A 27,612-nucleotide genomic window follows, 5' to 3' on the forward strand; every position below is an offset into this window, starting at 1 on the left:
AGTAAAAAGGTAATGTTGGGATTACACCTCAGATGATTCTAATCCCTAGTTAGCTCTGTAATAAAGGAGCTCTTTATCATCTCCTTGGCGCCCCATGGCATTGCGCTTTGATTTACCTTATCATTACAATATCATCTTTGAGAATTTCCGCTTGTAGCAACTACAAGATGATTACGACAGCTCCACCAATCCTCATTCACAGGGACGAAAAACTTAGTGCCATAAAATGCCTAATAATTATTTTCTAAGACTTGTTGGTACTTTTCAAACTTAAACTCATCATACCGATTTGAATCTCACTTCAGCCAATCCATGCCACCTGACTGCTCTTATTAATGTTAGTCTCATCCTACATTTAGGTAAAGATTTAATCTGAAAATAAGTGTGCTAATAAAACCCACAGGCATGACTTGAATCTTGTCACATATATGATAATGGTGTATGTGGGTATGACCCTTGGAAGAAACTAAAATATATTGTAGCATGTTAAATTATCAAAATAACATTGATATTAAATATTACATCAAATACTCTGTTAGTTGTTGTCATACAATAACTAATGTAACTGTTCAACAAATATTTTTGCTGATATTTTACAGATTGGTAATTAATCAATAAAAGGTTTTATATGTTAACTCAGGGTCATAAACTTGGGATACATCTTGAAGCTTTAAGTGATACAGCAGATGGACTCTACATTTCTTACATATAACAATGTTGCTGTGGTAGAATAGCAACACTTCCAGAAGTAGATCACTTCTTGCACTGTGTGTATCACCAGAACAAAAAGAAAATATTGTGCTTGTGTTTGATTTGATGAGAAATAAGGGCCAATCTGTTTTTGATGCTCTTTTAAGATCTTCAAATAAGAATTTAAAAATTAGAAAACTTTATTTAGTCAGTTTATTATCATGAGAAACACTTAAACAAATGCATACTTTAGTAATTAAAAGCAGAATGCAAAAATTATTTTGCAAGTCTAGTACTATTAAAAAGGACTCTCCATTCTTTAATTTTTATTTGACTTATACTTTTCCATTAATTGGGGTTTTCTTTAAATATCAAGAGATAGTGTATAGATTTTGTGTGGAAGCCTACTATACATGTATCACATGTTCTTATGTGCTTATGTATATAATTTAATATAATGCCTGTTCAAGGCATCTTGTTGTAGGCATGAGTTACCTTTGTGTTACTACTGAGTAACCCTTGACTGTTATTGTGGTGTCAGATATAACTGAATCCTACATTGGATTTTTCCAGTTGTCTGAAGTGTTCCTCATCTGCTATTTCTTCCAGTCCTTGTGCCTCACGGTGGATCATTTCCTACTGCTTTACATGTTGAGGAAACTACTTTCTTTAGATTTATCTAAGTATTTTAATTAAGATTTGAAGTGTTCTTATTTAAGCAATTCTAGTGTTTTCTGTAGAAGTGTAAAACTGAGCATTAAAAGTTGTGTTTAAAATTTTTCGGTGACTTAAAATAGGTCCAGTAGTTTTCTTCCCTAGTAAACAATCATAAGAGACTGGGGAAGAGTCATATTGGGAAGTCACTTAAATAATAGGAAGGATAATCAGAATGGTTATTATGCTTCAAGCAAAAATTAATCAAGAACGTCTTTATTCTTTCTATAGCAATGAAAATCTTTAAAATCCTTGCAAATGCATTAACAAGGTACTTCTTTACTTGTACTATTGCATTTAATAGCAATAGTTAATGAAATATTTGGGATTATAAAGAACAGATTGTTAAACTGTATAAACAAATTGCATAACCTGTACATAGAGGAATGGACTTCGAACAGCTTTGGAGCAGACATTCAGGGTTTAAAAGTAGAAAGAGTATTAGCCCAGGATCTATGCAGAAGCTGCAAAGTTTGCCAGGCACTGGCATAGCCTCTATTCTGAGGAGGAATGAAGTATCCACACGTTGGTCTTCCTTCTTCTTCGTTTTCTTGTGTTTTGCAAATGGTATCTTTGGTATTCTAAGTTTCTGGACTAATATCCACTTATCAGTGAGTGCGTATCTAGTGACTTCTTTTGTGATTGGGTTACCTCACTAAGGATGATATCCTCCAGATCCATCCATTTGCCCAAGAATTTCATAAATTCATTGTTTTTTAATAGCTGAGTAGTACTCCATTGTGTAAATGTACAACATTTTCTGTATCCATTCCTCTATTGAGGGACATCTGGGTTCTTTCTAGCTTCTGGCTATTATAAATAAGGCTGCTATGAACATAGTGGAGCATGTGTCTTTATTACCAGCTGGAACATCTTCTGGGTATATGCCCAGGAGAGGTATTGCTGGATCTTCTGGTAGTACTATGTCCAATTTTCTGAGGAAGCACCAGATTGATTTCCAAAGTGGTTGTACAAGCTTGCAATCCCAGCAGCAATGGAGGAGTGTTCCTCTTTCTCCACATCCTCACCAGCATCTGCTGTCCCCTGAATTTTTGATCTTAGCCATTCTGACTGTTGTGAGATGGAATCTCAGTGNTGTTTTGATTTGCATGTCCCTGATGATTAAAGATGTTGAACATTTTTTTTTCAGGTGTTTCTCAGCCATTCGGTATTCCTCAGTTGAGAATTCTTTGTTTAGCTCCATATCCCACTTTTTAATGGGGTTATTTGAATTTCTGAAGTCCAGCTTCTTGAACTCTTTGTATATATTGGATATTAGTCCTCTATCAGATTTAGGATTGGTAAAAATCCTTTAACACAGAAGTGGATGCTCACAGTCAGCTATTGGATGGAACACAGGGCCCCCAATGGAGGAGCTAGAGAAAGTACCAAAGGAGCTGAAAGCATCTGCAACCCTGTAGGTGCAACAACAATATGAACTAACCAGTACCCCCAGAGCTCATGTCTCTAGCTGCATATGTAGCAGAAGATGGCCTAATCAGACATCATTGGGAAGAGAGGCCCCTTGGTTTTGCAAACTTTATATGCCCCATTACAGGAGAATGCCAGGGCCAAGAAGTAGGAGTGGGTGGGTAGGGGAGCAGGGGCTCAGGGAGGGTATAGGGAACTTTCAGGATAGCATTTGAAATGTAAATAAAGAAAACATCTAATAGAAAAGAGAAAAGAAAAAAGAAAAAAAGAAGCTGCAAAGTTTCCTTGTGCTGTAATAGTGCATAAGCTATGTATGTATAATGTCTCTTGAACAATGAAATAGCATACTAAAAGATGAAAATGAGGCAGAACATAACCATGTGTGGCCTTAGGGATACATGATTAATTAATAAACCTTCACCATATGTAACCATATATTGACACTCAGAAAACTGTTATATACATGAGTTGTAGTTATCTCTTAAGTATTCTTTTTGTCATCCATAGAATATCTTGAATGTATGTGTTAGTATAATGGCTCAACAAAACATAGCTTTATCTCTTGCATTACAACATTCTTACAAATATTGTCAGCTGGAAGTTTTTAGACAAACAGCTCTCTAGAGCCTAGACAGTGACAAGGAATCCTTTACATCTGTAGTCGTGCTTGTTCCTGATGTCTCATGGTTCACACCCGACAGGTGCAAGGAGCCTGTCCAGCAAGGAGGGAGAGCTGCTTGGTGTCTTTTTATAGAAATAGCAGTTATCTGGTACCACTATGTTCCTTTGGCTAGAACCTGGATATTACGAAGTTGTATAGTTTAGAAAGGTCATGACATGGTCTTGGGTGTGTTACATGTAAGATATTGGATGACTTATCTGTAGCAGAGAGTTACCAAGTCAATCGATGCAGCAATAGTGCCTTTGTATTGATTAATAACTCCATGATGAATACCTTACACATGTCCATATGTTTGACTATACCTTGGCCCAAGAGTGACATCCTCATGTGAGCCCTAAGGCAGTGCACTTAGTTCTGTAAAGAGTGGTTTTGAGAGTGGAGTACTTTAATAAAATTTAAAAAATTCTAAATGGATATATTTCTATGCATCAAATACTAATGAGACATTCCTGATGTATCAAATGCAATAACCACAATTATAAATACCCATGAGCAGACACTTTGCACTGCTACAACTTTTCACAACTTATTTCCTGCATCATAGATCATCTTGTCACTGACTCCTCAATGTTTTGAAGATAAGATAAGAGAGACCAACCTCATTCCTCAAAATGACAATAATATTAATAAAGACAGAAGAAATGTGTATAAAAATCACTTCCATGTCTAACAAAGATCATTTGGTGTGTGGATAAGATATCCTATACCATTTGAATCTTTCTAATTTTTCTACCCTTATAGTGCATGTCAGGACATTTCTAAAATAAAATAATACCTTAACAAATATTGGTTATTGTAAATTTAACATTATTTCAAATTTATACCTTCTTGTTCTAGTACAATTATATAATACTTTTTAGATTATATATGCAATCTATCTATATGAGGATATATGCAAATATGTTATTATATATCTATGTATGTCTGTGTTGGTAAGTAGGTTTATACATATGTATATTTTTAGGGTTTTAGATTGTAAATATAATTCCATTTTGCTAATTAATCATGTGTTAAACAGACTATTTAAATTTGAGTATTAGAGAATTTCTATATTTAAAATGTGTCTGTTTAACTTTAAACTTTGCTACATACTAGTAAAAAGACATTGAATGTGTTTTTAATCTTGCTTACTTTGGTCTTTGAACCTTCTAAATAGACAAATAACGTTTTCTCCACCTATTGGATAAGAGGATTAACTACAATGAATGTTGGGTATTTTTTAATGTTGCATATCTATTAATCTTACTCTTGCTTCTATGTTGTTTACTTCCATATGTCATTATTACCATGATCTAACCACACCACCACTGTTCCTGAAAGTTACTGTTGCTGACGACCATCTATTGCCACATGCATTCCAATTTTACTTTATTCTCCAAGTTATATTTTTTTTGTTAAACTTTAACAGAAAAAAAAATGATAGCTAGGTATAAATAATACTTCTTACTCTGACTAAAAATAATTCAGACACTTTATATCCTTTTCGAAAATTTCAGTCCAATGTGGTGTGAAATTCTGGGCTGAAAATCTGTATTTCTGGTGAAAATACTTATTTAACACAGAAAATGTGGAAGTTGAAAACTAGTTCTACTTTATACTCTTTTCTGACAAGTATCACCTGGAAAAGAAAGAAAATTAGAAATTCTGAGTTTGCAGACAATTCTAAATTCTCTGGAAGTGAAATTTCAACCCTTCTCCAGGAGACAGCTCAACTCAAGATAGTTCGACATTCTCATAAAATATCCCTTTTATCAAAAAAAAAAAAAAAAAAGACCTAATTGCATAAATTATGACCTTGTCCCTGAGTTAACTCTTTTGGTTTAATAATCTAAGCATTTTAAATTGTGTGGGATAAACATAATGGTTACTATATTCTCAAGGATAAATATAATGATATTACTTTATAAACATGTATAAAATTATGTCTGAATATGGGCATTTACAGGATGTTACAATTATCTTCATATTCCCAGATTGTAGCCTTTACTCTTTCAAATAAACTGTGTTAAAAGCATGCTCCCAAAATGGTGTTTATTATGGTTGTGGATATTTGGAATATATTTTGTATTATTTAAATCACTTGAAATTTCCAATTTTGTGGGTCAGAAAACGGGCATATATGTTTACATCTCTCCAAAACTTATTATTCTTAATTATAAATTAAACATAATAGTGAGAAAATATACAAAATGTTTGGTTGTAACAAAGTTGAGACACACGAATATTCTTTTTATAGTCTTTCAATTGTAAATGTATTCAGCAAAAAACAATAATAATAATAATAATCCCCTAATATGAAGGAAGTAGTAGAATGTTAGCACTTCAGGGAAAAATGGTCCTTCTATACAAATGGAATTTGAGCAACTGTTATAAACAAATTAAGGGTAATTTAAAATATATAAATATCATTTAGTGCCAAGAGAATGCCAATCAAATAAAACCAGTTGACACTCTTTTTAAGACACTCTCTACATAAGTTTATTTTATTATAAAAAAACAATTTGTCTAAATTGAATTTTTAACTAAGATTTGTTTTTAATTTTTTTGGAAAAACAATTTTTTAAACACCTGTTTCATCATCATTTCATTCGAATCTGTTGGAACAGCCTCAGAAATATTGGGCACTCTGTGGATCTCTTATATAAGGATGCATTTGCTTCTAGCCAAGTTGAAATTTCTAGATTTTAGTAAGGCAATGCTTTCGTGTCTTTACAAAAAGAGCACAAGGAAGACATAGATAATTGTTCTGAAGTTTGTGGGCAGTCATGGTCACTATGGCAATGTTCATCTTAGAAGGATTGGGACAGATGGCTTTTTATTGCCAATGAAGTACAATATCAAACTGCTCAGATCATGGGCTTGAGGTCAGGTGACATCTGCATTTGAATCTTCTTCAACCTTTACTGTTTGTTTATAAGTTCAATCAATCAGTTCATGCCTTTGGATACGTTATCTATGAAACTATGTTAATAGTTGATAGATAGATAGATAGATAGATAGATAGATAGATAGATAGATAGATAGATAGATAATCAATGTAGCTTCAGATATAATGTATCCGATAATTATGGAGAACAAAGCAAATAACATAAATTCTCTTGCATGGTGCCTACCATCTGACTCAGTACCTTGCAGACACCTGAAGGTATCATTCATCTCTATTACTACTTGGGAATAGATACTCTAGACAAATGTGACTACTCCACTGCCTTCTCAGTAGGGTCAAGGATTTATCACTGTGACTGGGAACAATATCTCATCAATTTTCTGATTATGCCTATATTAGTTTCCTATTGACTTATACCAAACCACACAAACATGACACCAACAAAATGACTCACCCCCATCATCTCAGTGATCTTGATAAGAAAGCTAGGAGTCCAGGCACCAAGCTGTTGGGTCCCTCCCTGAGAACTCTCTGATGTTTCAATGTGATGGGAGGTCAACCATCTCTCTTTGGTCCTGTGTATTCTCTGGATGACTGGGACACTGAAATCCTGGCTGTTGTGGCCTGAGACCTGAAGTCTCAGGCTGATTGCCTTCTTCAAGGCCAGCAAATGTGTCTCAGTCTCAAGAAACCAATGATAACGTGTTATAAATTGGTGATCCTTTAAGAGTTGTTTAGTTGCTTCAGGTCTGTGCAGGTTAGAGTACTTTTTGGCGAACTCAACGTAAATGCATTTGGGATCTTCTTCTCATGTTCAGGGTCTTTTCACTGACTAACTCCATGAGGGACAGTTATCAAACTACAGGTCCTGTGTACTGTGAAGATGGGAGATCTCTCTAGGCTTTTATGGAGACTATGCATTAATTTCATCTTCCATATCTCCAGACATTTTCTACTTAATAATGGGTGTTTCATTTGAAAATTCTGGGTAAAATTTAAGTGCTAAGGCTTAGTAAAAAAAAAAGTGGAGGAAAATATGGGCTCAACATGTAAAGGAAGCATCAACAGTTGATATATCCTCACGGAAATCCTTTTTTTTATGTATCATGAGTTAGGTAAAGAAGATTGGCTTATATATAGGGTGGTGGTGGGAGAGTGTTGTTAGTTTGAATGGAGAAGAAGGAAAAGTATCTTTGTTCCTTGACCAGCCAAAAAAAAAATCTCAAATATCTGCTGCATTTTTTTAAAAGTCTGGTTTGCCTATGAATGACTTTCAGTTGGGACGGATCAAACCTCGATGAGTCTTGATAAGAAAGCTAAAGCAGCTACCACTGTGTCTCCGAACAGCAGCTATCTCCACAGTGCTATTCCATTTTTGTTATCAGTTCCAAATAAATTGAACTATCACAAGTTTGCCAACAGATTTTCCTGTTTGCGGAAAAGGCAGAGTAAATTTTAGCCTTTTCTGGACATGAACCTACATATACAGTTCTAATATTTGCTGCAATAGGCACACATACGCGGTGCTAGAACAACATAACATGTAGTCACGCAACTGTGAGAAAATTGATAAAATATTTTGACTCCTCCAGCGTATTAGGTTTATGCTATAGCTACATGGTGGGGTAGGGGTAGAGGTGGAGGAAAAGACAGAATGGGAACAAAATTCATGAACACTGAGTAGAGTCAACAAAAATAGCCTCTAAAGTAGAATTAAAACAGCTTCTATCTTAGAATTTTACTTCACACTCTATTAAACTAAGTACAACTTTTCCATGATATTTTGGACTAACAAAGCAAGTGAAAATAAGCAAGAATTTTCTGGTGGAGAGATCCCTGATGATGCTATGGTGCTGTCTCCAGTTGACTGCATGATAGCAGGCAAGGGACTAAAGAAGAGATGGGCCTTCTCCATGCTGCCCTGTTTAAAGAAAAAGTAACCTGTAACACAAGAATAATTGTATTCAGTTAAGAGGACTAAGTTGATAAAATAATGTAATATGAAATGTATATGATTATATAGAATATAGAAGTGCTATAATGAATATAATTATAAATGTTTATATTGACATTGGCATGTTATATTTTTAAGTTAGAATATAATTTTTTAAATAAAAATGTATGTCTGCTGGCTTATCACGGGGAACAAAAAATGAGCTGAGAAATCACTGGGTAACTCTAAGCCAGAAGGGGCATGTGTCTACTGTGTCTACTGAGTCATTTCACTGTTCCATGACACTATCCAGTGAACTACCTAGGGAAACAGAGTCCATCATCAGTTAGTTGAATAATTTATTCAGATCTTAGATATGCAAGAAGACAAATCAATAGAAAAGTATAAATACAAAGAAATTATAAAGACTGGTGGTTTGACTACATGTGAAATTCGATTTGCCTCTGACCTTGCTAATAGATATGATATAAAAAAAGAAAATAATACTTTTTAAAAGGCAAAAATTTTCATGAACTTTTCCCCAATGGCTACCATTTACTTTTCTTTGTATATTACAGTATTGCCAAAGGGGTTTTATTGCTTAAGTGGCCTTCAAGAACATAGAAGAAATGATGTAAATCCAGTACTTGTGTATGAAAGAATAAAATATAAATAAATTAAAACTTGTCAAAATAAATAATATTCATACAAATTATTCAAAAAATGAAAACACAACATTAAAATAAACTATATTAAAGACATCTGGAGCCAGGTGGTGGTGGCGCACCCCTTTAATCTCAGCAATTGGGAGGTAGAGGCAGGTGGATTTCTGAGTTCAAGGCCAACCTGATCTACAAAGTGAGTTCCAGAACAGCCAGGGCTAACCAGAGAAGCCCTGTCTTGAAACAAAACAAAACAAAACAAAACAAAACAAAACAAAACAAAACAAAAAACATCTGGATGTATAGCTCAGGATAAAACATTTGCCTGGGACCCATGAGACCTTGACTTCAATCCCCAGTACTGTAGAAGTTAGATTTTAGATTTTGTTAATGTATATTCTAACAACATATATGATATATTCTGATATATTTCCCCCCCCTCTCTCTCTCTCTCTCTCTCTCTCTNTATATATATATATATATATATATATATATATATATATATCTCCACACACATATATATATATGTTCATATATATATGAAGGTGATATATTCTGCTATTAAACCTACCTCTGTAGAATCAACTTCTTTTCTTCATGGCCTATCCATCTTTTCCACAAACATAAAAACGATTTCATTTAAGGTGATCAAAACAAGTTCCAATGTACAGGAAAATACACACAATGAACATTGAAATGATGCAGGCTCCATTTCTGATCTGGGATCTCCTGATAATCAAGCTTTCTGGTACAGAAATTTTGGCCAAAATTCCTGCGCAGAAAAGCCAGGTCAAACTGGTCTTATCAGTGTGGGCCTGTGTGAGTCTCTTCTTTTCTTGGCCATCTCGATATCTGCCTGCAAAGGAAGGATTGGACTGAGGAATGATTGGTCCTAAACCATGTCTGCAGAAAGACCTTCCTTCAGAAGATGCATATAAGGAGAAAGGAGGTTAGACCTGTGAGCTCAGCTTGCTCTGAATGTGCCAGGCATGTGTGAAGCCCAGCACCATGTGAACTGGGTTTAAAAATGTAAGCCTCCATCACAGTACAAGGGGGAAAAGTAGGAGAATAAAAAGTTCTAGGTTGTCCTCAGCCACACCCGTGCTTGAAGATGGGTAGAAATATGTGAGATCTTTTCACAATATTTTTCCCAAACCAACAAACAAAATAGTGATCTAATATACCCATGTTGGCAGCTAAGACCTTCATGATGGTTAAATATCTGTGGCTTTGATTTAATGAGAATAAAAACCAATAAATTCTCTGGGCAATTATCATGGTTATCAACGCAGGGCACAGAGCACTTTGGAGATGCTAATTCGTTGCAATAGATGATGTCCTGTGGTCCATGTCGGGTGGCAGCATCCCTGACTTCTACCACTCTAGACTCACAACACCTGAAATTCTTGCAAATATTTAAATCATTTTGAGTTGTATATACAAACTGGTGCCTTTGTGTGAATGATGATAGAGATGGCTAACAATGAACATATTAGCAACAATAGCTATATTTGTCTGTTGTGCAATAATTAATATCATTCAACATGAATGCATAAAATCAATAATTTTATAACATTGATTGTGTATTTTTCTAGGCATAACAGACATTTAGCACAACTTGCAAAACAGTCTCTTCTTCTTTGAGTGCAGTGTGGCTATGGTCTAAAAGAACAAAGTATTTTCCCAAATTACAGCTAACGTACTTCAGTTCGTTGCTTGTGGTTCTTGATAAAAAATCCTGCAAACACAAGCAGTCTGATGTTATTTTCTGTTTACAGTATTACTATGTTGTTTTGGTTAACAGAATGAAAAACAGCGCTGTGATACCACAAGTAAAAATGTTTTATTCTTAGTTTGTTTCATCAATAAAAGCTGACATTTTTTTTTTGCAAGAAAGATGTTATACTATTGAAATTAACTCTTAGTCAATTGTAAATAACTGTATTATATCGGTATGTTATCATGAAGATTAGAAATCATTTCTTCCAGAATCATGTTTTTGCTTCCTCAGCACCCTTTCAATTGAAAGGAATTTGAATGAAGTGCATCTCATTACTAACATAAAGTAGATGGAGCTTGAATAATTTTTATATTTATTTTCCATGGATGGCTATTACATTTCTTATCCTATCTATCCAAATTTTATAAAATAAATTGTTTTAATCCGTTCTTTGGAGGGAAGCGATGAATTTATTTTTGCAAAAGCTATGCATCTGAATATATTGTAATATGCACAAAGCTCTGTTAACACAGTTATTTATATAAAAAGTGTAGCTGCCTTACCTTTTATTTAATTTGCATACTCTATTTACTTTCCGACAGGTTCTTCTTGCATTTTTATTTACATACCAAAAATGTCTTTCCAGATAAGTCAACTAAGGCTTGGATGAACTGCACAATCTGACACTCCATAAAATGTTTTATGTGTTATGTGGTTTATATGAATTTTTAAGCTAATAATATAGAAGTTTGGAACTATTTCATCAATGATTTTTCTACAATAGCACAGTGTTTCTTATGTATAGGAGTAAAGAGAATATTGTCCTTTATCTGAGATCATGTCTAGGATGGGTAATAAAACTCACTCTCAGTCTCTTTGTTTGAAGTAAAACATGTAAATCACTAGCTATATTTAAATATTATTGATATTTTATATAAATTATTATGAATTTTGCATTATATGAATGCCATATGTCCACATTTGGAGTATTTTGCGTGATATAATCAATAAAATATTATTTTTCTCCTCACTTGTTGAAAACAACAGTTTTCTTAGCTGTTTTATAACCAGTGATGGGGTCACATACTATAAGATATCTAAGACATGGTGTGTCAAAACAGTGACCAATTTTAGAAATACAAACTATGTTATATTTCTATTTTTCCTATCTTTTTCTGGTGCATAGCTTCTGCAAGCATGGCTTGTATTTGTGTAGACTACCATTCACATTCTTATGCACTCCTGATATAAATAATTTGAATTTTTTTATTCAGTTTCCCAAATTATTCTAGTCATTATGGATGATTCATGAGAGGATTAATCTCTTGGATGTGACATCAAACTAGAAAGGAAAGACAGTACCTATCCTACCGTCTGCAGTTAAGAACTTGCTGCGTATCTTTAAGCTTTACTTAAAGTGCTTATAGTAATTGAGTGTGCGTGCTCAGCTCCGTTAAAACCCAAACAGCAATATGGGAGAGTGTGGTTTGTTTTTTAAATGTGCAAGGCAGGAAAATTAGTGAAATCTGTTTAAGTCACAAAACTGCCTCATTCAGGACCCAGCTCAGCAGCATGAAAAAAGTAAGTCAAGTTAACTGTATTTTGAACATATGTCTAAGCTCACATATTCAATTCACTTCAAATTCCTTCCTTCTCCCTTAGTTCTGTCTACAAAGAAAAGCGATGCAAAGATGGTAAATGGGCTTTGCAGTTCACGAGCCCCAGATTTTCTTAAAGATTTCAGGATGAAAATGTTCCCAGTTGAGGCCACACATCTTAGGAGAATGAATGGTGATGTGCATCAAGAACAGTTAGACTTCATTGCCACGCCCCCTAGCCCCACCCCCGAGTCTTTCTAACTCTCAACCATACACATGCATACGTTTTGATTTTATCCATACTAGGAAAAAATGAGGATGAAACAAAGTCAAATTTGTGGACAATAGGTTAAGGAATTACACAGAAATTGTGGTGTAGTCACCCAAATTGTTCCACAATCATAGGATTATGTATTTGGAAAAACTATGATGGATCCATAACGGGCTTCGGGTCTGAGAGGATGTTGTGGACTCGAAGCTGCATGGCGGCATGAGATGTTCTTTTCTCTCCATCTCTCAGCAATCAGAACAGATCTCAGATGTATCAGCACTGATGGGTCAGTCTTCATTTGTACTTAAGCAAGCTTGAATAATAGTCTCTCCCAGTTTTTGTGTTACAGGCCTAACATTTGATCGTATGTTTTCTTTAGTTAACTTTCTATATTATATGGCAATCTCTGCAGTTATTTTTTTTTCAAAGATAAAAAAGAGAAAAAAAACGCATGCTCAAAAAATGTAGAAGTTATTTTTGCAGTAACGTATGTCATGATTTTTAAACATTCAGGCCTTTAAACTTTTTTTTATAGTGTATATTCTTGCCAATCCCGGCACAGTTCTACAAAGTAAAATATTTGGCAGTGAATTCATATTAACAGATGGAACAAGAAATTAACACGTTTTTGCTTCGCTAATTCACAGTTCTTTTAATACGCTAATTCTAAATCACCTGTTCTGACTTTGACAGGCTACAGACACCTGTTTGGGGTAATATTCCACAGCTAATTATTACATGAGAAATTCAGTTTCCAACAAAAAGGGTTTCTGCGTGAATTTGTCATAGTTAACAAATTAGTAATATCGTCTAAATACAAATATATCTTTGATGTCTTCATTTAAATGCACTTAATCTCCTACTTATCTCTCAAGAGTGATACGTGAGCACAAGGCTGTCCTCTTAGTTTAGAATTCTGTCTGTCACACTTTACACCACAGTTGCACTGATCAAGTCAGAATGTTCTTACTAGTCGCAGCAATTTACTGTAATGCTATATTCTAAATCACAGGAAAAGAAGCTAGAATGTTCATGGGGCTGGAAAAATTCCTAACTATATGTTAAAAATGACTCAGGAGAGTTAAAAAGAAAAGAAGGGTGTGTTTGTGTGTCTGGGGTGGGTGAAAAGAGAGAGGGAGGGAGGGAGGGAGGGAGGGAGGGAGGGAAAGAGCGAGACTGACTTTCACTGAACTGAAGAGTATAAAGAACGACCATAGCACCAGCACTGTAGATGGAGCCCCAAGAGGATTATTTCCTAAAGACAAGGCATTAAATAGTGGCAGAGAATTTATTCGAAGAAAATCGCGTACCTCCTCTCCCTATATCTGAACTTCTTAACCCAGAACCTGCTTTCAGCAGGATCCTGAGTTTCTCTAACTCTTATTATTGGCCTCGCTGATATCCATGTGGCCATTTCCCCTCTCTTGCCTTGGACAGTGTCCCTTTGCAGTACCTGTATGCTTAGCAGTCTGCAGGAAACCCGTCTTATAGAGAGGAGTGTGGGTCTGGGGAAGGGGGAGGGGAGTTGATGGCATATGAAAGCAAAAATCCGAAACGTAAGGTTTTTAGATGTTTGTAACATAATGACAGATGCTGAGGTACAGTTTCTCTTCAGGTTTGCCAAAGGTTCCATTTTGTGTGTCTGTTTTTTGAGTCTCTCTAATTGCTGTTCAGCTTTCTCTGTGGCTTTGCTAATGCATCTTCCTTAGCCACGTTAGGGAAGGGAGAGAACTTGTCGTTTCTTTAATTAACCTTTATATCTTAGTACCAGATAGCAGAGTTCACCAGGCAGGCACACTTCAAGATTCATGCTGGTTTGCTCTGATTTTTAAGAGTTATTGCACACTGCATATTTTTTTAATGCCTTTTTATGTCATAAGACTTAAAGTGGATAAGGAACAAGAGTGTTTTTTTTATATGCACACTCTTTTTAATTTTGTTGTTTTTCTTTCAATTGCTACTCTAGAAAGCACACCGTCTTTTCTTTCAAACCATGCTTATGACATTACTATTTGCAGAAATTTAACTGGCAGCCCACCCCAGGAAGATAAAAACCCTGCAGCATCCAAGTTCGGTTCCCTCCTACACCCACACCTGAAACCATATTTCTGCCAGAGCCTACATTCTGCTAAGGAGGAAACCAATCTTTTATAATATTTCAACATACGTGAATTTTATTTTATTTTTAATTAAAAAATACATTTCTCATCCAAATATGCTGGATGACATTTTAAGCTAGGAAGGAGAATTCCCAGATAACTCACCTTTACAATTAACTCTCATCAAAAGAGACAGTTTTCTCCTTGCACCTTGACTAAGTGTGGGACGGGGGCATCTCTGATGAGAGAAAACATAGAGATTATAAACACCCAAGCTCTTGGCTATATGCAGAGGCACACCGTCCCACAGAATCCTCTTGGGCTCAAGCTCCGGAAGAGAGATATTAGTCCAGAGTTCAAGCGAGAGCTGTTTTTATTTGCAGCTCATAAGATACTCAGGGGTAAATAGAGATTTCTGGTGTTTTTTTTTTTTTTTTTTTTTTTTTTTTTTTAAAAAGGTGAGACATGTCTTGGGAAGCTAAAATTTTTCTGAAGACAATTTTAGATGACCATTGCTATCCTTGAGGCCGAGTTTAATAAAAACAGGTTAACATTTCTGCTGAAGTGTGTTTGCCATTTGTATAGAAGATAATTTTTTTAAAGTTTTCGTGATGACTGGCCTTACAATACAATGTGGTTTCGTTCATTGGCCCCAGATAAAAATGAATCAATGCTTAATAGAAATCCCAACACCTACAGTGCATCCAACCATAATAGTCTTCTTTCCTGTAATGTGAGAAAATCTAGGTCAGTTTACTATACACTCACCACTTGCATTTTATTTGTTCATATGCATGTATGCATGTATATGTATGAGGGAGGTTAGTTGATCTTTCAGAGAGGACTACAGATTACACCGGGAGAGTAGGCCTTGTTGGAGCCTACATTACATTACTGATAATATTTTTTTAGAAAGTAAATATATATCAGACTTAAATAAATAAAGGGAAACCATTTATTTGATATAGCTTTTAGATACTATTGTCCCTATTGCAACACTTACCTGTATTCTGAAATAGCTTTCTAGACAAATAACCTTGCAGTCACACATTTAGAATTTTATTTATGAAGCATTGCAAAAAAAATAGATAGTATTCCTTGTGAAAATCTAATTCTCTTGCAATCTTAGACCAGTTTTGCTAATACGTCATCTGTTTTAGAATTATGGTAGTGTTCTAATAACAGCAGCTTACATAGCCACACATGTGGTTCCCAAATGCAGCTATACTTAAGACTCAGGAGGTCTTTTTGAAATTAGGAGAGGGCAGAACATTTGCTATGTTGACAGGGGTGGGACACAGTTCCCCATGTACTACTTCAGATGTAGAAAACAATGCCCGCATGCTACAGTTTCTACAAACCACAAACAAGAGTTCCAGGACAATTTTAGTTGCCCTTTGCAACATTTTTTAACCCAGACAATGGCCTGTTATATTTACATTCTAAAATGACCTTCGCCTCTAAATAATAAATACATTTTTGTCTGCTTAGCAACATCAGGTGCTTTTTTATCTGAAAATGGTCCTAGTTTGATTAACAAACCAGAGTCTGAATATAGAACTGACAAAAGGTGGAGGGGGGGGATGAGTAAATAAATTTTAGGAATGTCAGCAACTGGTCTAGTATATGCACCATGTGTGAGCATGTATCCCCATCAAGCATGGGAGAGCTTGCTATCAGCCACGGTGATAAACTAAGGCTAAAGCGGGGCAGGTAAAGAGCATAGCGTACCTTCTGGGCACAGAAAAACGCAACAGAGAGAGGAATAGAATACGGGCACCTATAATGCATAAAATCAAGTTAAAGATAACTTCAATAGCAGGAACAGAAGAACAGAGGGCGCTTTTGACAAGTAGATAACATGGTGTTGGCGTAGTCAAGGAGTACATGGCATGCCTCAGGGTGAAATATAGGAAGCCTTATTTACAAGTCTGAGCATGCATGAAACCCACAGTTAGAAAGATGACTAGCAACTGTATTGTGGTGCTTTATCTCAAAAATTAAGGAATGTTTTGAGAAACTAAAGTTTTTGTTCTGGGTGATTGTGTAGAGGGATTCAGGTAACCAATGTATAAGATGGACTGCATGAAAGAGAGACTGCAGTAGTACACTGACAGCTTCATCACCGCTGGCAGAATTGGTTAAAAGTGTGGCATCACAATGTACAGTACTGTGGCAACCAGCAATATGGGGAGGTTTAAAAAGCATCCATCAAAGGAAAAAATTGTAGTAGTGGTTATTACCAATATCTTCAGTGCATGGCACATAAATGCCCAAAGCATCTTCCCCGTCTGTACAGGATACGACTGGTCCAACTGTGTAGAAAATCTCTTTCTAGAGTCAATAACATTCAATGTTCATTTAAGGCTCAAACCCCAGGGCTATGTCTTAGCATCATGGTCCTTGCAACTAGAAGCTAAGTACAAGAGTTTACCTTTACCCTCTCAATCAGAGCTATCACATCAAGATAGAAGTCCTATTTTTCAAATAGCAGACACAAAGTTCTCTTCCTGTTCTTCAAAACGTTTGTTATCTGGGCAGCAATTCCCTCATACTCACAAGTGTTTAACTTTTCACTGTTGTTCTGTTCCTGAGGGAAGGTGCTCTTCACCAAAAAAAAAAAAAAAAAAAAAAAAATGAGACCACCAAAGTCAACCTCACTAGATCACTAAGAGCATTAAGTTGCAAACTGTATGGTTGAGTGGGAATCAGTACACACAGACAGCCTTTCCCTGAATAGCTACTGTGGCATCTTCTCCACAATGATGCTTACCAGTCATGGTTTTTAAATGCTTGCTGTGACCAGTGAAGTTTCAAGTATCTGGTTGAGAAACTACCACACAATATTTTCTAGTGTTGGGCCTCAACTATAAATGGGAAAAAAAAATTTAATCTCTTATCCATTCATTTCTCTTCTGAGGGATTGAAAACAGAAACCCACTCCTAATCCCAATGTCCAGGCATGGTCCTCAACCTAACAATCTGCCTCTTGTCTTCCCAGTCAGCAATATGTTTTTTACTTATTATAATGTATTTTATAATGCTACAATGTTGTCTGATTGGTTGCTTTGTTTCCTCCCTTTGGCTTTTTAGTTCTTTATTGCATATCTGAAAAGAGATCCCATATTGGATCCCATTTTTATTTGATTTAATGTTGTCAATTTATATTTTAAATAATGTAGTATTTTTCCCAAATTCCCAAACCACATGCTCTTCTACTTACACTCCTCTTATATTTCATTTGCAAAAATCTCCTCTTTCAATCTGTGCCACAAAAATATTTCTATCTTCTTGTGTATTTTGTCACTTGCCCAAGGTATTGTAATTGGATTAGAAAAACTCATCTTCATACGTCCTTTTTATGTGTTCTGTGCACTTACGATTTTCTGTAAACAAAAATAATAAATAACAGGTGGGTAGCTAAATATATAACTCAGGGGAATCAAGCATTGCAAAGAGGAGGAAAAGGCTATGTCAGAAGCACTCTTTATGTACTGAGTATTGCTGTATAACTGAGTCAAGTAAAAGTGTTCCTCAGCTGTGACTTTTCATAAACTAAAGTCTTGTGGTTACTAGGAAATACAAAATAAACATTTCTACTTATCAACTGCATTATTTTTTTCTCAAAAATGCATCGCCATAGGAGTCCTAATAACCATGCCTTAAACTTAACAGTAAGTATTGAATGTCTGTTCTTATTCGTATGTCTTTCTCGATAGGTAAAGACAGTTGTGTCACATGAAGGAGGTGAAACTGTGGGGCGAGAGGCGAAAGCAAAGCCTGGGGCTCTCAGTAGTCCATCACCCGATTCAGTAGCATCATTTCCCTCTCCCAAAGTCCTGCTTTCCAGCAGATAAGGGTGAATAGAGGGTGGAACGGGACAGTTATGGGCCTGAAAAGATCTCTTCCAGATTGGGACACACTGTAGGCTAGTGTCTTAGAAATAGCCACAGTGAGATGCTTGCTAAGTTCAAAGTTGGTAATCCAGATTATACAAGTGCACCACTGGCCTAGGAACCCGAGACTGGGCCAAAGTGCTCTAAAAGAGTGCTGTAATGAAATATAAGATCAAGCAGCAACTTAAGGGAAGAAGGGCTTCTTTTGGCTCCCAGTTAAAGGACACACAGCAAATCAAAAAATAAAAAAAAAAAAATAAAAAAATCATGGTTTGGTAGGCCTGGCCACCAGGAGCTAGAGGCTGGCTGGTCATATTGCATTTGTAGTAAAGAATCAGAAAATGAACAGGAAGTAGAGAAAGGGACAAAAATCCCTCAAACTCATGCTTGTAGTGACATAATTTTTTTCAGTACCCCTTAACATTCTTAACATTTCTCAAGCAGTACCACCAGCAGACAGGCACCTATGGAGAAACTTGCTTGTGGGCACAGCTGTCGTATCTCCTGGTTTTGGAAATAGTGAGCTTGCCTTTGAAAGCCCTAGTATGATAATTAAGACTTCTGAACTTAATCTTCCATTGCCATGTCACAGTGACTATGCTAACAATTGAGTTATCACAAGTGACAGTAGGTTTCTCTGGCAAAGTTAGGTGGCTTGCATATATAGCTACATCTAGATACAACAGCACCTGGGCAACTCGGGGTCCTGACAGCAGGCACTGGGGCACATATCAGTAAATTTCAGACCTAAGAGGTTGACAGCTTTGCCTTTGAAAAAAACTATATGTAGAAATATAAATATGAAGGAATAGTCAGCACTGGGGTCGATGCTGGCTCTGAGACCTGAGGCTCAAACCTCAAGTCTACACTTACTAGCTTTAGTTTAGCTACAGCCTTTTGTTTTAAAAGAACATTAAGGATGCTCTGCAGATGGTGACAAGCCCTCACATAAAACTGTAGGAAGAAGCATACTTACAGTGAAACATTATTTACATTAATAAATATAATATTGGGAAATACATATTGGGAATAATAACTACAAAAGTTAATGTATCTTTCTGTTCCTAGAGTATTTTCTTCTTCCTTGGAATTGTGACACTTTTTTTTTTTTGATGATAGTAATAATTGTCTTTAAAACCTTTTGGGAAAATGTCACATTGTATGAAATCTACCCTACAGGATTGCTCATTATAGGTATTGTATTGTAGGCAGACTTTTAGAATCTTCTCATCTTGCCTTAACTGAAAGTCTGTACCCCCTAAACAGCTCCCACTTCCTCCTTCTCCCCAACTGGCAACTGTCTTCCTCTGTGCCCTTTCATGGTTTTGATTACTTTTTATTCCTCATGGGAAGCAAGACTGAGGTTCTTCAAAATCCAAATGAAAGAAAGAAAGAAAGAAAGAAAGAAAGAAAGAAAGAAAGAAAGAAAGAAAGAAAGAAAGAAAGAATAGAAGATCTAGAAGAACTAGAATGAAAAGGGATGGAGAAGAGAAACCCAGATATGGGTGTGTTTGCTGAGGAATTGAACTCCACCTTTGGGTGACACATTTTTTTTTTATAGACTAGAAAAACTGTCCATAGTTTACTTTTAATGTTTGCATAATTCCTGCTAAAATGATTCATGTGTGTCTTTGATGTACTGCTACCAGCACAGACAATCTGATCTATTCTCTATGGAAAATAATCCTCATTACTTCGTATTTGCATTGCATTTCAGTGAAGAAGTGCAAGGTGAGTAAAACAGGTTCTTACTGCAGGTTTAAGCTTCCAGGGGTTACTCCTCTTGCTGAATCTGAATGTGTACACTTAGCCTAGGAAAACCTGCATGTCTGTTTTTTTTGAAGCCATAATCTTAAATTCAGTTTGTGTGCCTGCCCATTGTGTAAATATGAATTTTTAAGCAATTTAACATTGCATCAGAGTACCAGGGCCCTCGATTCTCATTCAGCCATATGAAAACAATTAGGGGGAAAATGCCACTTATCTTAAACTGTATTTGTCAGATTTTCTTCATCAAACTTGGTAAGTACAGATCTCTTGACACTCGGATGAATTTTCATCACTCCGTGGTAAACCTAAGTGACTAGGCTGTGGCCCGTGAAGAGCTTTTGTTTCCGTGTGACATTAAATGTTTTCTTTTTTTTTTAAAGAAACATGATTATAATGAATATTCAAAATGAGATCCATCCTCTGGCATGTACGGCTTGGGTCAGAAGTCGTGGCTAGAGAAGAACACTTACTAGTGAAGCTCAAGGCTTTATTATTTCTTATAAATTCCCTTTCTTCCCCTCATGTTTCAGAGATCTAACTATCAAAGATAAAAGCTAGCTAAACATATACCCTCTTCAGTTTACCTCAGCAGCTTCGAAAAAATGTGTTTTCTATGTAGTTAATTTAAAAGTTAGTGTATCTCCCTAGCTGGATACTGTCTTTATTCAAGATTCCTTAGACCTTATGTTTAAGACAGCTTGAAACAGATGTTATAAATGAAGAATAATCAGTCACCGGAGTTCCGAGAATTTCTTCAAAATACTCCTCATTTTCTGGTTCCAGCAGAATTTTATTTACTCAAATATAAATCCCTTTTTTGTTTAATACTCTAGAGCCTCATCCCCAACAAAGCACATTTTAGTACAATTGTTTTTATAACCTGTCACTGGTTGATGATGATAAATGGAAAGTGATTAAGTATATTGTTTGTCAGATTTCTTCTTTTGCAAGCCAATAAATATTCCCAGAGTCCTGGCTTGTCACCTTGCTTACAATGATTATCAAACAGAAAAAGACTTGAAATCTATGAGGAAAACTGGTGTTGATCTTGGTTGTATTTTTTTCTTCTTCTAAAGTTATAAAATATGAATTGAAACTTTGGTGCTTACAAGATAAAATAATTATCTAGAGATATTAAGTCATTTGTTTCTTGTATAGGTTCCAAAATCCCTACCATGGGATTGTCATTTTATGTGAAGTCTCTATCTGTAACAAACAGTACCTTTGTGTTGAATATACTTTCATGAATTAAATGATTGGCTTCCATCTATACTGCTACTGAGTGAAACTCTCTTTCATTTTTTATTTATTAAATGCCACAAATAATCATTAATGAGAAGGATGGCCACTGAAAGCCACAATGAGTGTGAAGTCTTTGTGTATCATTCGTACTGGTCTTCACAATTCCTGAAATGTCCACCGTCTATGCTTGTGGCCCTAAATTACCAATACTCTTCCTTCAAATACGAATTTTATGATTTAGTTGTCTATTGGTAAGCTTTCTTATTTCAGAGTGGTCTTAAGATTCTATGCATATTTATTATATTAAATAGAAGTCAAGAACAGCAAGAGAGAAAATTAACCGAAGAAAGTAGCATTGGGAAATGTTTCAACGAATTCTCTAGATTTTTATGACACTTTATACTTTTTCAAAGCCCATTTCTCATCTAATGTTTTTTTTTGTTATAGTCTTTCTAGTGGACCCATGTGCAAGCAATCCAAAAAATTTTACTTATAGTCTTTGATCAACATCTATAGTAGATTTTAAAGCCCATTTATAAAAATAAAGAAATGGAAGTTCAGAGAGTTCAAATACATTTCCCTAAATCTTATAACTGAAATTCAAACACACATCTGCCTGGGAGGATGGTACATGATTGAAAAAGAATTGGAGATTGTTACATAAGCTATAATTCTGACTCTACCTCAGCAAGACTCTGTACCTTTTATAATCTAGGCTAAGTCTCTTTTTTAGTGTGTCCTTCTCAAGCCATTAACTTATTCATCTAATTAAATCACTTTAAATCACTCCTTTGGACATTTATTCAGCCTTTATATTCCACTATTATTTCTGAATGGAATTTTCATGTGTGTGTGTGTTTTGTGTGTGTGTGTGTGTGTGTGTGTGTGTGATTTATTTTATTTACATTTCAAATGTTATTCCCTTTCCTGATTTCTCCTCTAAAACTCCCTATCCCCTCCCTTCCCCCATGCTTCTATGAGGGAGTGCCCCCACCCATCCATCCACCTACTTCTGCCTCACCACCCTAGCATTCCCCTATGCTGGGTCATCAAGCCTCCACAGAGCCAAGGGTATCCCCTCCCATTGATGCCAGATAAGGCCATCCTCTTCTACATATGTGGCTGGAGCCATGGGTCCCTCCATGTGTATACCTTGGTTGGTGGTTTAGTCCCTGGGAGCTCTGGGTGGTCTGGTTAGTTGATTTTGTTGTTCTTCTTATGGGGTTGCAAACTCCTTCAGCTCCTACAGTCCTTCCCTGAACTCTTCCATTGGAGTCCCCATGCTCAGTCCAATGGTTGCCTGCAAGCATCCACATCTGTATTGGGTGGGCTCTGGCAGAGTCTCTCAGGGGACAGCCAAACCAGGCTCCTGTCAGTGCCCTTCTTTGGCAATAGTGTCTGTGTCTAGTGTCTGCAGATGGGATGAATCCGTAGGTGGCCTTTCCCTGAATGGAATTTTCTAATTGTGATTTTTTTTCATATGATATGGAAAGAAAGCAACTTCTCAATGTTTCTACACATATGTGACAATATTTCTCCCAACTTCTGATTATATAGACTTGACTTCTGTGGTGTTTAAGCAATTTATTTTGCTTAGGCAACATATGATAGATGCAGTTTAGATGAAAATGGCTCCCATAGGCTCCTACAGAGTGGCACTATTAAAAGGTATGTCCTTGTTGGAGGAAGTGTATGGGGTAGGAGGGAGCTTGGAGGTTTCAGACACTCAAGCTAGTTCCAGCATGTCTCTTTCTACCACTGCCTGAGATATGCATGTAGAACTCTATGTTACTTCTCCAGCACCACGTCTGTCTGTGTGACATCACACTTTCCACCATGAGTAATGCCCATGAGTTGTGATCTAGCCCAAGTTAAATGCTTTCCTTTATCAGAGTTGCAATGGTCATGGTGTCTCTTCACAACAAGAAAACCCCAACTCAGACAACAGGAAGATGCTCAAAGAGACCTACTCTCTAATATCTGTTCTTACCCCAGTGACTACTTACATTATAAGCAATAATTATTAAATTGTTTACACTTTAAAACAATGCTGAATAGATTTTTATAAACTGGCAAGTTCACTTTCTTTCTTTCTTTTATTTTAAGTATGAGTTCCTTCTTTTTATTAACACATACCCAACTACTTGTCTTCTGGTTTGTTGAAGCAGTAAGTCAGACAACACTTGCCACAGTGATGCCTGTCAAAGTGTCTTACCATGAAAACCCCAGCACCACATTCATCAGAAGGACACTCTCGATGAAGTCGGCTAATTTTGCCATTTTCATCCACCTTATAGTACTTCAGCACAGCCAACTTAACCTTCTTCCTCTTATGCTTATTCTTCTTGGGAGTGGTGTAAGACTTCTTCCTTTTCTTAGCACCACCCTGAAGTCTCAACACAAGGTGAAGGATAGACTCCGTTTGAATGTTGTAGTCAGACAAAGTACAGCCATCTTCCAGCTGCTTACCAGCAAAGATCAACCTCTGCTGATCAGGAAGAAGTCCTTCATTATTCTGGATCTTGGCCTTTACATTTTCTATAGTGTCCGAGGGTTCAAACTCGAGTGTGATGGTTTTTCTCCATAAGGGTCTTCACAAATATCTGCATCGTGGCAGCAGCTCCACACACGATAGCGGATCGGAAAGGCAAGTTCACCTTCTTAATTAAGGAGATTATTGAGGGTAGGTCTCGTTTGAAACCGCTACATCTTTCAAAGAGTTCAGACATAGCAGACAAAGTTTATGTTGGCCTTAGAGTAGCAAAAAAGAGATATGCTGTGAACTGAGTGTTGTGGAGGCAGCTTCCCCAAAATCACGTGCTCTTAATGGAATATCACAGAGCCTTGAAACCTTGGTTATCACCTGTGCAATCCTGAATTAAAGTGAGTTACTATCCTAACCTCCACACTGATTTACACACACACACACACACACACACACACACACACACACACCCCTCATTGCTATCAAGGCAGGGTGCATGGCAACACACAAGCAGACATGGTACTGGAAAAGGATTCAAGAGTTCTGTATGTGGATTGGCAGACAGACAGACTGGGCCTACTTTGAGCATCTGAAACCTCAGATCTCACCACCACCAGGGACACACATCTTCCAACTATAAATATTCATATTTTGCTTGGATCTGGTAAATAAGCCTCAACTACACATCTACAGACAAAAAAATAGATATGTATCATGGCATGGTGTGTTTCACACACACAATTATATGTTGTGTGTGTGTGTGTGTGTGTGTGTGTGTGCAACTTTCACAAATTATCCCCACACAAAAAAATCTAATATAGCATCACAAACTAAGATTTTTAATTACAAATCTTCCCTTAAGTAAAAAAGACATTATATAAAATGCTATCAGTGAGCATATCTTAAAGAATTAGCCTGGTAGTTAGGAGTAATTTTGGAGATAAAAAGAAAATTAACATTAAAACTCAGAGTTTAGTATCTAGTTGTCAAAATATAAAAGAGAAATACCTATGTAAGAAATGGCCTTATAGGGTCTATAAAGTAAAAATGTTATACTATGAAATTAGTATTTCAATGTATCCGCCACAAATTCTATAGATATAACTTTACACCCATTTTCATGAAACATTCAACAAACAGCACAGCATTACATAATAGAAACAAATTCCTCCTGTATAGTACAAAGCTGTGAGCTACCCACAGTGGCTAGTGTTACATTTGTAAGTATTTCATAAGTATCCACGATTCTTAAGTCCCTGTCACTTTACAGTTGAATAAAATAAGTCTTTTTCAAGCTCCTGGGGACATTGTGGAAGGGCAGTGAAAAATGGTGAATCATGTCCCGGCATTCTGAAGTCACACGTGTGTGATATTGCCATCATGTTTGTGCAGTTTTGACATATCATCCGAATAGAATTATGACTTTTTCTAATTCAGTTTTCCCTCAAGGTTTTGTTTCTCCATCAGTGATCTATTGGAATATTCCTTGAGGTAAACACACACACACACACACACACACACACATATATGAGTTGTAATTTTCCACTTCCAAAGTCATATGTTTGGTAATTGTCAATGTACCCAGATTAATTTGGATATCCATAGGAAAGTGATCATTGCACATTAGCATAAGTAGACCATACAGTGTGTATGTCCTTCTTGGGTTTCCTGCAGGACATTTTACCTAACTATTGCCAAAGTTGTATTACTTTCTCCCTACAGAAATTCCTTCCTTGGTTTACATTGTAAGTTGTTTGTCTCATTATACTGTTTCCACTTCTTCTGTGTCACCTTCATATTATTATTATTTATCTTACTTATTTACATTCTAGCTATTGCACCTTCAGTTTCCTGCTCCCACAGTTCCTCACCCATTCCTCTTTCCCCTTACTTCTAAGAGGGTGCTTCCCCTCTCCCCCGCAGTCATTCCCCATCCCTGGGGATTTCAAGATTCCTGAGGGTTAGGTGCATCTTCTCTGACTAAAGACAGACCAGCACTCCTCTGCTATATGTGTCATTTGTTTCTATCTTCTCAAGTAGACTATCAGCATAATATTGGAGACACAAGAATTGTTTTGTTATAATCAAAGTGAGCACAATTCATCGTAGTCACTCAAAATAGCTTGCAGTTATATTTAATAATATAACACATAAATGGGAATATGGAGAAAACTTCATGGTATATTCAGGCAAATATTATATAGATGCCTCTCCCTTCAGTAACCAAGCTCAGGTTTCTAAAAGGAATATTGCTGAAATTACAACAGATGCTTTTAGGAAGTGTGTGGGAAAGGCAGATATGTGCTGGTACTGAGAAAGGCTTGGCTCTGGAGGTGAAAAGGTAATACTTTAGCAACAGAGAAACAGCTAATAATATTTCTCAATCGTGACCTCAGGTTTAAATAATGAGTCATTGTTACAAGCTTCACACTCCATAAATTTGTCAGCCTGTTTGCACTATGCGGAGCCATGCTCCGTGAAGAGCAGTTTCACAAACCCCAGATTTCTAGAGAATCCGTCTGCCCCTTTCAAATCATGTTTCCTGTTATAGAAACTACCATCCAGGAGCTATCTGACGTGAATCCCACCAAATAATAATGCAGACGTTTGAGTCAACAAAGAGGTCATCTCTCTTTCAGTCAATTTTTACATTTATAGATAAAATCGTGGCCTCCTCGCCCTCTTGTTCAATAGTCCACAACAATATCAGGGCAAACAAAGAAATACATGTAGAGACTGGGCATGCAAATGCATTATTTCTTCTCTTTGAAATAAGGGATGGGAGTTGAAATTATAATAATGTAATATTGTTGCCTACAGCTAATGGCAGCCGAGAATTCTATAAAGAGTGTTTGTCTTGATGCAGAGATATAGCTGGCTTTCATAAAACCAGAGATACAAATGTCCTCATATTTTTTAAGAAACTGTTGGATAAGATCATCTGTCATACATTTCTCTTGAGGTATTTTATGCTGTGCGTTGTATTTAATAGTCCTATTCACAAATGGAACAACCCAGGAGGGGAAAAGATGAACATCACTTCATAATAAGACATGAAGATAAACTACTCTAAATTATGAGAGCTTCCACATTCATATGGCTTTTTTATTCATGCCTTTTCTACTCACACACTGCGGTGCTTGAAGTGGCTTTGGTAGCGTTCTTATGAATTCACGGGAGTGCTTAAGATAGTGTGCTCACCTTTGGTGCTATGTAAATGTCCTGTGTTTGCTTGGCTGGGCATGGTCTGTAGATTCAAAACCTTTACACCGGTTTCTGGCAGTGCCTGCGGGTACTCTTGAGAAACTTCTTGGGACTCTGCACCCAAACTCCTCAAGGCAATGATAAGAATAAATGTCAAATATTATTACTTCTGGAATCTAACTACTAATTTTTGTTTCAACTACAAAGTGCATATAAAAACCTTGGAACGTTTCCAGTTATCTTCACTATCATTTACTCCTTAAAGAAGCTCAGAACAGACACTTAAAGGAGAGAGAGAGAGAGAGAGAGAGAGAGAGAGAGAGAGAGA

The 27,612-nt window shown here is 36.3% G+C and overlaps 1 protein-coding gene and 1 pseudogene across 5 annotated transcripts in view; one reads left to right on the forward strand and one right to left on the reverse strand.

Moving 5' to 3' along the window:
* The window catches only part of Arhgap15 (Rho GTPase activating protein 15), a 622,856-nt gene that overhangs the window by 183,154 nt on the left and 412,090 nt on the right, over positions 1–27,612 (forward strand). The gene's annotated exons all lie outside the window — the stretch shown is intronic.
* On the reverse strand, positions 23,736–24,204 carry LOC110317749 (annotated as a pseudogene).

The sequence above is a fragment of the Mus pahari genome, chromosome 3 (genome assembly GCF_900095145.1).
Source record: "Mus pahari chromosome 3, PAHARI_EIJ_v1.1, whole genome shotgun sequence".
Taxonomy (NCBI): Eukaryota; Metazoa; Chordata; class Mammalia; order Rodentia; family Muridae; genus Mus; species Mus pahari.